Below are 11759 nucleotides of genomic sequence, written 5' to 3' on the forward strand. Positions count from 1 at the left end.
AATTGCGCGGAGAACGATATGACGCGCGTCGCCGTGAGACGTGTCGCAGCGACCACCGTCGGTACGGAAGACCAGTCCTCTGTTTGACCACGGCCCTCTTCAAACGGACGAACGTCGGCGTCGATTCCCAGCGTTACTGCACGGTGCTGCGGAGTCGAGCTAACGACGCGATGTAATATCACTCTCTGTATCTCGCTAAGTTCACTCGGGACACACGCACATTAACGAGCAATCGACACTCCCGCGGCTCTAGTCTACGCACGTCGGAGGAATAGCGAGCGCGACTGGCGACTCGGCGGTTCACTTTCCGTGTCTCGTACCAAGCACACACACTCCGCGAAACGAAGACGACGTCCCGCGGTACCTGCGGCATCGAAAAACTCGGCTCGCGTACCCGTCGCGTCGTTCAATTGCGCGGAGAGCGATGACGCGCGTCGCCCAGCGGCGTGCCTGCCCGCGCGGCGGCTCGAACGCTAGTGCGACACACGTACCTGTGACCTGAGCGCGCAGCGGTCGCGGCGGCTCGAGACAAACAAGCGGCGGGCCGCGGCGGTTAGAGAAAAAACAAGCGTGCGTCGCATTGCCTTTCGAACTGCCAGTACGAGTACCACGGACGGGAACGGTGTGCGCGATCGTGTGGCTAACTTCGTCTTCGTTTCTCGAGCTCGTACTACGAGATACGTGCAGCGGATGCCGTCGAGCGTACGCGCTCGCTCCCTTCGACGTGAATTGCGTAGAGCCGCGAGTTTGTGCGTGTGTGTCGATTGTCCGTGATTAAAAAACTTGTGAACTTACGCGTTTCTGTGAGATACATCGCGCGAGCGGTATTGAAGCGCGATACTCCAGTCGCGTTGCCGACTCGACTCGCGTAGTACCGCGCGTTAGCGTTGGTGTCGCCGGCCACCCGCGCCATGTTGGCCTGTTCGAGAAGCATCGCGGAGCGTCGCGGACACGCAGCGGACCGGTCGCCCGCGCCGTCGGACGTCGCGGCGCTTTTCGCGACGGGTGCGGTGAGTCTAACGCTGATCAAGTTGAGCAATCGCGGCAGTAGATCGTTCGACACTCGCGCGTCAGCGGTTCGCCGACGCGCGTAGATCTCGCGAGAAACGCCGGCCGGAATCCTGCGCGCAGCCGGACTCGCGCGACGACGCGGGTATCCGAGCTTCAATCTTAGCTCGCGTCTCCTCGCCGCGCCGGTAGGAATACCCGAGCTTTCCACGCGCGACGCGCGGCGAGAGGAACGTTGAACGCTCGCGTTCGGTTGCGAGACGCGCCGAGCCTCGCGTATATCCGCGTCCTTACTGGAACGTTCCCGCCGTTTCGCGCGACGCCATCGACGCCTCTTTCTCTCTCTCTCGCTCTCTCGCTCTCTCGCTCTCTCGCTCTCTCGCTCTCTCGCTCTCTCGCTCTTGCTCTCTCGCTCTCGCTCTCTCGTTCTCGCTCTCTCGCTCTCGCTCTCGCTCTCGCTCTCGTCCCGGTCAAAAACGTCGCAACATTGACGATTCGACATCGTTTTAACGTCGACCGACAAATCATTTCTCGCCGGGGTTGTAATAGACCTCGCGTCGGTTAATGCCGGGAGTGCCGTGTCGCGCGTTACCTCGACATAATCAGCTTCTCTTTCGCGAGTGCCGCGTTGTGCCGAGTGCGAGATGGAGTCTGAGAGGATGCGGCGGCCTGGGAGGCATCGGGCGCCGGCGGAGCAACACTCCGGTGAGTACAATCATTTATGCATTATTCTTGCGTTTCAACTTTATTCCGCGGACTGTTTTTATTCGCCTTTCCGTCTAGCCGTCTCGATCGTTCGAACGAATCGCACGGGCGCTCGCCGAATATTGTCTATATGGTTCGCGTAAATCGAGGCGTAAATAATATACAGATCCATGCAGATCTAAATGAAATTCACGACACAATCTTGCCAATCCTTACTATCGTTATTCTACTGCTCCTCCGTAATAACAACTAACCTCATTCGAAACAGTGTCCGAGAAATTGCGAAGAGAACATAAAAGGGACTGAAACACGAAGGAATAATTGGTTTATTTCAGTTTTGCAATCGGGAAAGAATTAACTTTTGTTGCTTTCATAATCTTGTTGCAAAATCTTGTTATTTTTTTAAATAAGTGAAGCACTTTGACGAGCAGTGCAAAATTGTGCACACACGCATGTCGCACGAAATTTTGTGAACAATAAGTTAGAAAATTACTATTGTATATAAAATTACTTGAGCTATACAATATTCACTTTGCAGTATACAAGATTTTTCTCGTGCATTTTTTAATAACGACTAACCTCATTCGAAACAGTGTCCGAGAAACAGCGAGGAGAACATAAAAGGGACTGAAAAACTAAAGAATAATTGATTCATTTTAGTCTTGTAATCGGGAAAAAATTAACTTTTTTGTTGCTTTCATAATCTTGTTGCAAAATCTTGTTTTTTTTAAATAAGTGAAGCACTTTGACGAGCAGTGCAAAATTGTGCACACACGCATGTCGCACGAAATTTTGTGAACAATAAGTTAGAAAATTACTATTGTATATAAAATTACTTGAGCTATTCAATATTTACTTTGCAGTATTTTTCTCGTGCATTTTTTAATAACGACTAACCTCATTCGAAACAGTGTCCGAGAAACAGCGAGGAGAACATAGGTAAAAGGGACTGAAAAACGAAGGAATAATTGGTTTATTTCAGTCTTGCAATTGGGAAAGAATTAAGTTTTGTCGCTTTCATAATCTTGTTGCAAAATCTTGTTTTTTTTTAAATATGTAAAGCACTTTGACGAGCAGTGCAAAATTGTGCACATACACATGTCGCACGAAATTTTGTGAAAAATAAGTTAGAAAATTGCTATTGTATATAAAATTACTTGAGCTATTCAATATTCACTTTGCAGTATACAAGACTTTTTCTCGTGTATTTTATTCCATATTGGTAGTCTATTTACACGATTCTCAACCGTGTAAATTAAGGAACGAGTGCACTTTCTTTTTTTTATTAATAATTAAATAATGATAGGAAATATTAGTATTTTCCTATCTTTCGCCATATTGCGCATCAAAAGCTTTAATTAAAACACAATTGTTCTTAGTTTTCGAAAGTTCTATAATGTTAAAAATATGAGGAACAATCAATTTCACACTAAAAAATTATTTTCTATTTTTAATGATATTAAAGAGAAGATGGCTATAAAGTGCCAATTTTTAATTCTTGTATAATATTTAATTGGAAGTTTAAATATGAGTCGAGTTTATGTGCTCGTTGTTATCGACAATCGGGTGTAAGAAAGTTTACTTATCCAACACTGCGAACGTTTTCAACGCGGCGGTATTTCGCAGGTTGTCTCGAGATAACTACAGAAGGTATATAAGGAAATAAATTGTCTAAATAAATTTGAAAATATGTATAATTAATAATAATGATCCCAGTCAACGCTAAGTAACAGTTTTACATATGACATCAATATTCTAATTTTCTACTCAACAATGTAAATGTTAATATAACACGCGTGTTATATTACATTAACATTGTTGAGTAGAAAATTAGAATATTGACGTTATGTAATTGTTACCTGGTATTTACTGGGCCGTCATAATGCCATATCAAACTATACATATACTTTGACGCTTGTTGTAGTCTAATAATTAATTTCTCAAAGTGTAAGTGCGCAACGAGTGCATAAATGTCAATTAAACTGTAGTGTTAAAAAATATTATTGAGATGTATACTTTTTACGATTATGATGAATAACAATAAATATTTGTACATGTAACAAGGTAATGGAACAAATTGAAAGATTTATTTTGTTACCAATTAAAGATAAATGCAGAACGGGTAATTGTTAATGTTATTTTCCACATTTGAGATATGTTGTATAATCTGGCATCCTAAATTTTTATTAAAATTGGTAGTATCATCTGAACAATAATATCATTTCAATAATTAATTTATAGTATCGCTTGTTGTAAAGATAAATGACAAATCAAAAATTTTTGATTAAATATAATAGAATAATATTTAGTGCTCTTACAATAAAGTGTTTCTATTGTTCGATTATTTTTCATTTACTTATTTAATGAAGATTGTAAATATGATGGGCAGAGAGAAAAAGAATGGGGGGAGCGGGGGAGGAAGGGAGGGAGACATTGATGGAAACAATTACTTGATTTATTTTATTTATTTCATTATTATTTATTAATGTTGTATATTTATACGGTGGTATGCAATATTTACGTTCTGCATATTAATTACAAAAGCGCTGGACTTCTGATAATTCATGATTGCCAATTTTTGTCAAAGCGATCATTTTCGTGTACGTTCAATCCATCTTTTACTGATAGGTTCGAAGTTAAAAGATACGATCGTGATGATACCAGAAACAAAAGCGTTATCGTTTCCTTTGCCAGTATGACATTTCCGGGGAAAAATATCCTGCGACATTGTTTGTGCCACATTCTAAAATCAAGAAAAGAAACACATTTCGTTATTATAACGGGTTCACTTCAATTTATGCGACAGTAATTAAAATATTTTTTTATCCAACACATTTCTACTTTTCGTACGTAAAGTACAGTATGCAAAGTAGGATATGTTTCAGTACAAGGGATAAGAAAAGAAATAAAAAATAAAACGTTTGTCAATCCAGAAAGATTAATTATTAGCAACGTCAGTGTTTTCTTGACCATATCTGGCACTGAGGCAAGCCAAGTGGTCGAATTGGTGAGACGCCCGCCTAGAGTGTAGAGAAGTCCAGGTTCAAACTCTGGCTGAGATAATATTTTTCGCAATAAATTTTCTGTATTATTAAAAATGCCAGATATGGTCAAGAAAAGCCTGACGTTGTTAATTACTGCTGGCGACATTTAAGAATATTCCTATTAATTATTAGCATGAATATTTACCTTGCGTAAGGGAGGGTGTCGTATCTTAAGTTGCTACAACCCTTCTGCAGCCTCCGGTACGGACGGGTCTATAGCCCGTCGGACACTTTACCCGGTTCCTCGCAGGGAAAGTCAGCGGCCATCCCTCGCACCCAAATACTAATATTATCGACACGAGAATCAGTAGAATGAAACGGGCGGGTGCCATTATTGCAGACGATATTCAATCTCCCGATCACTTTCTCGAATTTCAAATTGGGTAGACGAGATCAGACGGTTTGGCGTCAGGTTTCTTTCCTTCTTGTTCGACGTTGAGCGCTTGCAACATCAAAATGCTAATAACTGAACTATAACGGTAGCGCGTGCATTTATATACAACTTGGGCCCATCAATGTGGTTTCCTGTCTCCTTTCCGTTTCGTCATTGTTAATTAGTGGTCGAAATCATATCCTGATTGCTTACGCACGAGCTTTTACTCGCGACTTCCGCAACGCGATAAATTGTTGAGAGTGATTGCGTGCACAATTTGATTTGTGGGCACACTGTCAAATCCCGTTTGATGGAAATACGAGCGATAGGAAAAGCATATACAAGTATATTTGAAATACTTCATTTATTTTACATACATATGTATACATGAATATCTTAATTATTCATCCGATACGCTTTACGCGTTATTAATTTAAAATTAAACTGTGCGAATTATCGCGCATAGTGTCTCGTATATTTTACATCATTAGATTAGATACGTAAAGTATCATTTAACACACATCTAATTAATAATCTTGAATACACTTTTGTATGTATACGTTCAGAAAGAGAAACAATGAATGCAGCTTGTTTCACGGGGACGATAGAATACTCTATTTATTCTTTAGTAAATAAATTTAATACTCTATAATCTTTGATTTTAACTGTTGCACACGCCCGATATAAAAGTACATTATAGTTTATCTCTCGCGTGTCTAGGAAGAAATATGCGCAACAGAATAATTTAATAGAAAGGGAAGTTAGAAGCGAATAAATAGCAGTTTAATGTATAAGAACCTTCACAATAATCAAACGTTTCGATCAACAAAATAGATTACTTATATGTTATATGTCATATGTCATTGAAAAGGATCACATGGAGTTGATTGAAACGTTTGACTATTGTGAAGGTTCTTACACATTAAACTGATGTTTCGTCGCTTCTAACATCCTCTGCATCACCCTTTTCTGCCTTCCCTTTCTATTGATTTTATTGTTTTATTATCAGAGCCCTTAGACTATATTCATCCAGAATAATTTAGTTCGTGGCCTTAACATCTTAATTGCGTTTCGAATGAAATTCACAAATTGCCAATTGGACTCGGCGGACTACAGATCTTATATGTATCATTAATTAGTTAGGTACATCCTACGTAGATCCATGGCTCCCATTAATTATTGCCGACGATCAGAATAACATTCTTGTTCCTTTTCAATCCCGTGGACCTGCTTTCTCCCGGGAACGTCGTCTCTCGTAAACAGGAATACTTGAATTATCTATAAAGATTCTGCAACAAAAACCAAGATCTTGTCAATTCGATCTGCTTCACGCAGGTAGACTTGCATACAGGTATTGCACATCGCTCTATGGTCGGAAGTAAGTGCTGTGCGGCGTACGTGAAAATAGAAAGGCCGCTCTATAAATACAGATCTGCGCAACTTATTGCATATTTAAGTTTGACGGGTATAAAGGGATCGATATGAGGTGACGATTGTGTGCACATCTGATGGACGAGTAAGGCTACTGGAATAGTTGATGAGTTGTAGCGACTTCCGGTGAAGAAAATCAACTTTAAAGCGTTATACTTCGTCGGAATTACAAGTTTACGTCACACCACAATCAACGAGACTGAAACTCGAACGTGCTTGACGTCAGTGTATCGTAGGAATCGAGTATTATTGACGGACGCATCTAAAATAAGAATGAATAATGCAACCAACGATTTATCATTTCTTACGTGTATAACGTTATTTAGAAAAATAACATTGTCTATATAATTATGGCGGCGATAAGTCTGCGTCCAATTAATTTCGAGATCTTAATGGTGCGACGCAATTATTGATGTTTCCCTTAGCAGCGAAGGGTTTCCGCTTCGTTCTTACCTAAAAGACGCTTCGACAGCGATTTCCAACTTTGACCTTGTCCGGCGGACATTGTATAGGAACATTAATTATTGATCCAGCTTCGATTTTGTAGCTGTCGAAGCGCAGGAAGCGCTTTTCCTCCCGCGAGACGCTCGGGTCGGTCGCGCGCGTGCTCGGTGTCGACAGGATGAAAAATAGCGCTATCGCGAACGTTATAGCCAATAAACGCCTCATAGCTGCGTACGACTGTAGTATGCAACGAGTAATCAACGACTGAAGCCTGTCCAGATCTCGCCTCTCGCTAATTTATTCTGCGATCGCGTCGCGCGATTTTCAATCTGATGGAGTTAACTGCAGATTCGCGCGATTCTCGGGAATAAATTTTCTCCCCGATTATTAATCACCTTCTCGAGGTTCCAAACGTACGTATGCAAACGTGCGCGTGTGTACCACTCGACGAGAAGTAACGCGCAATACGTAATCACGCGTAATCTTCGCACGTTTCAAGGAGGCTTCGGGGGATTAGCGATAGGAAACCACCGACGTATAGAAAGTTTTATCCTCTTAGACGGAGTCGCAGCGCGATTAGCGACACTTGCCGGCACACTACTGCTCGTGCTTCGGGAACACGTGCCCGCTGAATTATTATCAGCGTTCAGCCCATGACAAAGTTCGTCAGTCACGAAGCGGAGCGCCACGTTTTGGGCTTCATCGGGCCGCGAGCGATACGAAACTCAGATTCGGCACGTTCGGACAGTGCGGACTCGGGTCTCACATTTTCCGCGAGAAAATCCGCGACGATCCCGCCGGCCGGCAAACGCGATCGAGTCGTTGAGAAACTGCAATGACGATTGATCTCTCTCCGTCACCGTCGCCGCCGCCACCGCCTCCTCCTCGAAACCGACGCAAACAGACCACTCGGAAACGGACGAGCGGGCTAATTAAAATCGACCTTGTACTCAAACCGGCTTAAAAGGCTACATTATCTGCGACGCGGAATATCGCGGAGACGACAGTCGGCGGGGCTTATCAGTGGGTCCGGAATTTTTCATCGATTCGAGATTACGATACCCAGAACTCGAAATCTCTTGAACTTTACTTGGACGATTCACCGGCGTAAAGTCGACCTGCTAAAAATACGTACGAGGTTAATGGCCCGCTCTACACGATTGATTCCCGAAAATGATAATGTAATAGGAGGAAGTACCTACACATTAATTATTAATCATCAATTATTCATTCTTGACGGAGATGTATTGAGCAAAAGTTTGTTTGGCTTCGTCTATGAGCATTCTCGATAACCCACGGTGACACTATCGATGATAGCGATGAACCTTCCTTATTTCCAAGCACGATTATCGTGATAATACACTACTTTTATGTTTGAACTTGTTTTCCTCGAGAACTAGTCAATTTAGAAGACGTACTGTACGTTCTTCGTTTGCTCTTTCGCGAGAAATCAGGTCAACATTTCGATTTCTCGGATACTCCGTGTGCAATTAGGGTGACTCCTGCACGAAGGAGCGGTTACTATGGGTGCTTTGGTGGGGCCTTATTGATTTTTACAAATTCATATGAATTTTTCATGAAAAAATATCACTTGATGCATTATTGATCAAATGCATTGATATGCTTGGTTATATATGCACATTTAAAAACATATTTAAAAATATGTGATATTTTCAAGTCTCAAAGAGCTACCAAATTTCCTCAAAACATTGTATCTTTGGACTTTGCTAATAAGTATTTGCTTGCAGAGGTCGGTGACCTCATATACTTAATAGCGTATTTGAATCCTTGTGACATTTAATCTCGTTTTTTTTTAAGATCTGCTTTTTCTATAAGATAATATTAACCCTCAAAGTGCTTCTGCGGGCGATCGGCCTATAACTCCTATCCCAGTGAACACCAAGTAATAGTTACATAAAATCAATATTATCATTTCCTACTTAATAATGGAAATGTAATATAACATGGGTTATGTTACATTTATCTTGTTGAGTAGGAAATTATAATATTGACGTTATGTAACTGTTACTGGGTGTTCACTGCAATATTAAAAAATACAACTTTAACCTTTTTCTTTATTTTATTTCATCGGTAACCATCTGAAATTTCGCGTACAGACGAATAAAATTTACAACTACGATATACTTAAATTTCAATTTTTCCTACTTTTGGTCGGTTTATGCTCGAGCCGCCTTAATGGATAGCGAAAAAATAATTGATTAGAAGAAAAAAAAATTGAATCTGTATGACATGAAGGATTAAAAAAATTGTTTTGTGACAACATTATGTTTAAGGTAGTTGTTTCGCGACAGTAATGCTCAAAAGTTTCTTTCAGACACAAACCAGCACTCAATTATTACAGTGATATATCTTGATGCAATATTATTCTAAAGAATACCCTTACGATGAATACATAATATAAAATAGATTTGAAAGACTATAGTTTGAGACGCTGTGTGTTGCCACATTTCTTACACTGCACTCATGTCTATTACATAATTCTTCCCATTTTTCAGTTTTATCTGTTTATATTGTTGAAACGGAACAGTCAATAATTTGGACTTTTTTTCCAGTTATTCGTTCTATTTTACTTTATAACATATTTGTTTCTCATACGAATGCCATCATTGCGTTTGCAAACACAAATATTAATATTTTAACACATAATAAAATGTGTAAATACTATTTTACGTGTAACAATATTTTAACGTGTTTTACACGTGATATTTCGTGTAACATTGCAAACTTTAACTTTTTTTTTAACTTGGAGACGGTCAATTTTAATTTAACTAGTCTTATTTTGCACGTGTTAATGTATTAGATTAAACTGTAAAAATTTGAAACAATTCTCACGTAAATGATTTTACGAAATAACTACCTTAAAATGTACCTTGCCTGTCACCCGTCGAGCTTCACCATACTATTCTACACTTGCCACGCCGGTCGACTTGCTGACCCGCTTGACACACGACGTTATTCCTTCGTGGAACGAATATTATTCTGCCTTGCACCGTGACCTCTGGGGACGCCGTCGGCGTAGCGCTACCATTCCCGCCGACATGTGACACTTTCGAGGTGTCATTTTGCGGCCGTATTAACTTATCGATGGACGCCGCGACGTTCGAGAAAGACCAACATTCAGCGAGGCTCGCGGAGATGATGACGAGCACGAGAATCGTGTAGAATGTGCGCATTCTTCTCAACTAACCGAGCAACTGACAACTCGCAACTTGCACGGTGTTCAAGCCTTAAACATTGACGGCCACGGCCCGATAACCCGATGACATTGACGATTCCAAGCGCGTTTCTTTCGCCGTTGAGAAAAATCTTCGAGTCAGTACTTAACACGCATGTTCGGCGTAACTGCACGGTGATTTTGTCGCGATGCTTCGTCAGGGATCGCGATTTCAATGAAAATCCGCGCGCTGGTGATGAAAAACATGCGCTGCTTTTCTATTTTAAAGCAGAGCGCATTCTGTGTTTCGTATGCGAGTGTTTTTGATAAAAATTTTCGGTGATTTTTTTTACAGTAATATAATCATTTCTAAAGCTTAGCGGAAATATCTTATGTGACGGTTGTCACAGATTAATTTTATAACTTGCGTTCTCCGCGCAGAAATACAAATTTGCAGGAAGTTTGCATCAGCAAACATCTTTGCGTCTGCAAAGATATAAATGTTATAATTCGCGATAATATATGTTATATACACAGAGATAAAACGCAAGTGTGAAAGCGCGTTTCGATAGAAGATCAGAACTATGATCTTCAAGAATGTATTGCGTCAAGCGCGAGATACTTGGAAATTATAAGTTCCATATGTTTCTAAGTAATCATAGATAACATTCTACGAGATCGACAACGTGATATTACCGGCACGTTAGCGCAGTAGAGAGTATTTGTTAAAATTTTTATTTTTAATCAAATCCAAGCTCTCCGTGGAATGTAAAGCGAACCAACTTATAACCGCGATTGCTCGCCAACGTCACGCAGATTACTTTATCGGAGCACATGGGAGCACGTCTCATGGTCGTTAGAATTTCCATCACGTCCCACCTTTGACGTATACGAATCATTTATAATTTAAACGCAGGGATATGTGTATTAATATGTCAATGCGATCCTTTGCAAGGTCGACGTGATATTAATATGTCTTCCTGAAATTTCACGCATTTTTTATTTTAAATCTCGCGATATGACCTACGTAACTCTTGGTAGCTTTTGAGTAAATCATAAGAATGTCACGAGGCAAAGTGAATATTTTACTATTGCTTATAAAATTGTAGATAATTGCTGTGAATATTTCTGTCGTTACCCGATTGAAAAGATTTTAATATAAACTCGTGGATTTATTGTTTGATAGTTTAGATTTCCTGGGAACCTTTCAAATATTTATCTACCATAATACGAGAAATGTGATGTTATCGTAAAAAAATATGACGAGCTATAATGTTATAATCTGCACAGATAATTGCTTAGTTATTTCTATAATATTTTCTTTTTATTGTATGTACTCCAAGAGGAGTATAAGATTTTATTTCTATCGATTTAAAGTCAGTGGCGCCATCCGTTGCTGCAGATAGAAAGGTCAAAATGGATGTAGCACAATGCCGCGTGATAACTCAATATTTTACTCAAGATTTTAATAAATCTTTACGATATTTTAATAAAGTTTTTGACTTTAGGAGAAAAAGTTATCGAATTGTACTGAAAGATTAAACGGAAATTACTGATCTATCACAATAAATTCTTGAAT

At 40.2% G+C, this 11759-nt stretch overlaps 2 long non-coding RNA genes across 2 annotated transcripts; both read right to left on the bottom strand.

Annotated features, from left to right (window-relative positions):
• Window positions 1–4163: 4163 nt before the first annotated feature.
• LOC105562187 lies at window positions 4164–5227 on the bottom strand. The gene is made up of 2 exons (XR_001008958.1): window positions 4903–5227; window positions 4164–4456 (listed from the first exon to the last, which is right to left on the bottom strand). It is a non-coding gene; the product is annotated as an uncharacterized LOC105562187 (long non-coding RNA).
• A 250-nt stretch (window positions 5228–5477) lies between these two features.
• On the bottom strand, window positions 5478–10391 carry LOC105562186. Its single transcript, XR_001008957.1, has 2 exons — window positions 9884–10391; window positions 5478–6419 (listed from the first exon to the last, which is right to left on the bottom strand). It is a non-coding gene; the product is annotated as an uncharacterized LOC105562186 (long non-coding RNA).
• Between the last annotated feature and the right edge of the window lie 1368 nt (window positions 10392–11759).

Source organism: Vollenhovia emeryi, unplaced genomic scaffold, assembly GCF_000949405.1.
Source record: "Vollenhovia emeryi isolate VEMERY1.0 unplaced genomic scaffold, V.emery_V1.0 DF939193.1, whole genome shotgun sequence".
In the NCBI taxonomy this organism is placed as follows: domain Eukaryota; kingdom Metazoa; phylum Arthropoda; class Insecta; order Hymenoptera; family Formicidae; genus Vollenhovia; species Vollenhovia emeryi.